Source organism: Microtus ochrogaster, chromosome 16 (assembly GCF_000317375.1).
Source record: "Microtus ochrogaster isolate Prairie Vole_2 chromosome 16, MicOch1.0, whole genome shotgun sequence".
NCBI classification, from domain to species: domain Eukaryota; kingdom Metazoa; phylum Chordata; class Mammalia; order Rodentia; family Cricetidae; genus Microtus; species Microtus ochrogaster.
The window spans coordinates 17254816-17258577 of NC_022018.1; positions in this window are offsets into that span (position 1 = coordinate 17254816).

Here is a 3762-nt window from a genome sequence, read left to right on the forward strand (position 1 = left end):
AAAGGTGTCGTTTTGAACTTCTAGCCTGCTGGGGAAGGCTGTGTCTGCATGTCTGAATAAGACCAGAGACATCTGCACCAGAGCCATGGGAAGGTGCAGTCATGCAGAGGCAGCAGCTCCCAGAGCGGCATCAGACAGTGAGTGGCTGTCACTGTGCCTTCATGCAGTCTGATAACTGATAATGCTATAGATTGCATTTCTGATCAAATCACCAAAGATAGGTCTTGTAGAGACAGTGGGTAGACAGTGAGAGACCGGATTATCCCAACAAAGGGAACAGGAGTCCGAAGGAGAAAATATTGGAGACCTAGAGGTCTACGTTACTGCGTAGAGTTAAAATTGAGTGAGGTCATGTGCTGGTTTAGTTTTGTTGTTTTTTTCCAACTTGACCCAAACCTAGATATATCTTGGAAGAGGAGATCTTAATTGATAAAATGCTCCTGTAAGACTGACTTGTAGGCAGGTCAGATTTTTTTCTTGATTAATTATTGATGTGGAATTGCCCGGTCCTCAGGGCAATGCCACCCTGTGCGGGTGGTCCTGGATGCTATAAAAAGGCAGGCTGAAGAAGACACGAGGAACAAGCCAGTAAGCAGCAATGCTCATGATTTCTGCTTCAATACGCCTCCAGGGTCCTGCTTTAGTTCCTACCCTGGCTTCCCTCAGTGATGGGCTATTTATTACCTGGAAGCAGAAGATGAAGCAAACCTTTTTCCCCAAACTGACTTGGTCTCAGTGTTGATTTGAGCAGTAGAAGCCATAACTAAGACAGTCTTGAAAGACTGCTGGCTGCAAAATACAGGTCTTTTCTATGGTAAGAGTTTTGTGCCAGGCATGCCCGGTGTTTTCAGTTGATCGTTCCTTCTCACCAACTACTCTTAATAGCAAAGTGAATGGCATAGGCTCAGCGTAGATGAAGTTTGGCTTTGGTTTTGCATGAATCTTTCTCACTTTATGTTTTGTTGAAGAGGAAAGCTGTAGGAGTCCCCTGGCAGGAAGTACGGATCGAAGGGTTCTATGTTAATCAGGACCTCTTTGTAATACATACTTGGAAGAGAATAAAACATATCTAGAAGTCATTTTTCACCTTGGTGTGGCATTGGGATGTTTATTTGGAATGTTTAGAAGGCTTATTTTGGTTTCCACGGTGAGTCCAGTTATTTGTGGGTACAGATTGCAAAGGATATAAACATGACAGTGAGCTTCAGGAATTCCGATGGAGCAGTTCCCAGACAGTGTCCGCTGCAGAGAATCCTCCATCTTAGTGTTATTGTTATTTTATTATTATTTCCATTACATGAGTGTAGTTAAAACATTTTCATCCTACAACAGAATGTGGTGCTGAGGTATATTTTTTAAAGAGTGTCAGGCTAGTGGACAGCTCAGTAGGTAAAATGTTTGCTGGGCAAGTGTTTCCCAGTCCCCATAAAGGTGCTGCAACCTTGAGGCGGGGTGTGCAGGCAGAGATAGGCAGGTCCTGGAAACCTGGGGTCAGCCAGCCCAGCCGAAGAGCCGCAGGTCCAGTGAGGGATCCTATCTGAAGGAGGACAGCAGCATTGACCTCTGGCCTGCACACAGGCTGTGCACCCACATGCTCATGCACAAACATACTCACAACTTTAAAAGAAATTAAAAGGTATACTTGAGAGCTGGGAGCAGTGCACACTCCTTCAGTCCCAGCACTAAAGAGGCAGAGGTGGAAGGAGTGAGAAATTCAGGGCCAGCTAGGATTCCATGGAGACCTGGGCTCAAGAACCAAAGCATCTTTGGGCTGTGGTGGTATACGCCTTTAATCCCAACACTCAGGAGGCAGAGGCAGGCAGATCTCTGAGTTCAAGGCCAGCCTGGTCTACAAAAGTAGTTCCGGGACAGGCTTCAAAGCTGCAGAGAAACCCTGTCTCAAAAAGCAAAACAAAAATTCTCTGTTGTCATTCCCATCTGAGTGACTGAAATCTGAATCACTTTGGTTCTAAGCATTTTGAAGTTGGGATACCCAGCCTGTACCAAACTTGGTGTTCATAGAGTCTAAACTGTTGAAATTCTAGATTGTTTTCTCTGGCTTCCTTTGGAAGTGTGTAGCATTGAAAACTTAGCATAATGGATGCTGTTGAATCAAACGAAGCTGTTTAATGAAAACACAAATCTAGGGCGCATTGTGCTCCCTGCCACCATTTCTAATGTGTAAACTGGCTAGGTCCAGTTAGGAAGCTTCTCCAGGACAGTGACTGGGACTCGGCACAGGAATGCAGCTGGGGTTTTCATTACACTAGGATATGTTTATGGTGCCTGGGCTGAGCAAGAAGGCATTTTCCTTCCATTCCACTCTCAAAACTGGCAGTAAACATTGTCCTCGAAGCTGGCTGATGGCCTGCAGGACGCACCCATAACCATATCAAACTTCGGGAGATAATTTTGAACATGGTGAAATTAGACTGAAAAGAATAATGAGCCTGCATAGAGCCTTCACATGTTTGGACAGTTGACTCGTGGGAAGTTGTTTTGAATGTATAACCCACTGACTTGCCACCCCTGTATCAGTCAAGTCAAATCCTGTACACTCTGCTGTGTCTTCAGAAACATGCAGTGCCACAGAAGGTAAGAACTGTCCTGACCACAGTGCTGTTGATCACCCTAAGGAGCAAACCATCACCTCAACTAATACCAGTCTTCTGGGGAGTACCGGGGCTCCCCAAGTGCCTTTGTTTATTTTTAAATATTGCTCTAGCTCCATTCATCTTTATTCTGTGTTCAGCTCCATCTATCTGTTAAACCCTTTTTGTTTATCTCCTTTCTTAGCCTCCCCTTTCATCTCTGCATTTACTTCTGACCTGTACTACAATGTATCATTTTTACATCTAACTTTAAATCTATTAAGCTATATTTAAATCAGATTTTTTTTGTTTTTCCATTCTACATTTTTTCAGAAAAAAAAGTAAAACTTCTGTGCATAGAAAAGTTAAGAGAACCGTGCTTCTTACACAGAATGCATCATGCATTTCCTTAAGGGAAACTCAAGATTCTATTAAGAAGATAAGTACACTTTCAAAAAATTGTCTGATTTCCCCAAAATACTGCATGTAGTTATTAGGGGAATAATCATTATACTACTAACAATGCTTTGAACAACCTTGCGATTTCACAAGTTAAGTACCTGGACTTCCTGTGCACAGCTGCTTGAGGCCTGAGTTGCATACCTTGGTAGCCTGTTCCTCTGTGGCTTTGCATGATCGTGTGGTACTGCTTCCTGTGGAGCAAAACCTGGTAGTACTCACATCCTCTCATGAGGTGCCACTGTCTGCAAGGGAGGATCCTGCGCCTTCACATGGAAGACTTTGCTTTGCTTCCAGGAGGTTGGGGTACTCATGCTCTTGGGTCACCTTGTTATAGAAAGGCATGAGATTTTGAGGATAGATTCAGTGCAGAGTCTAGTTTTTCTTTACTCAACTTTTTGTTGTTGTTTTGCTGTTTGTTTTTTGAAACAGGGTTTCTCTGTGTAGCCTTGGCTGTACTGGAACTGGCCCTATAGATTAGGCTGGCCTCAAATTCAGAGATCTGCCCACTTCTGCCTCCCAAGTACTAGGGTTAAAGGTGTGTGCCACTAGCGCCTGGTTTCCAGGTTGTAGCACCGGTTGAAGGATGCAGCCCTAGGCAGGCATGCTCAGCGCATGCCCACTCTAGCATACCCCAGACTCATTGCCTGCTGGCCCTCTCAGCACGGGTCTCAGACCTGTGATTGTCGCTCCCTATAGCATTCCGACACTT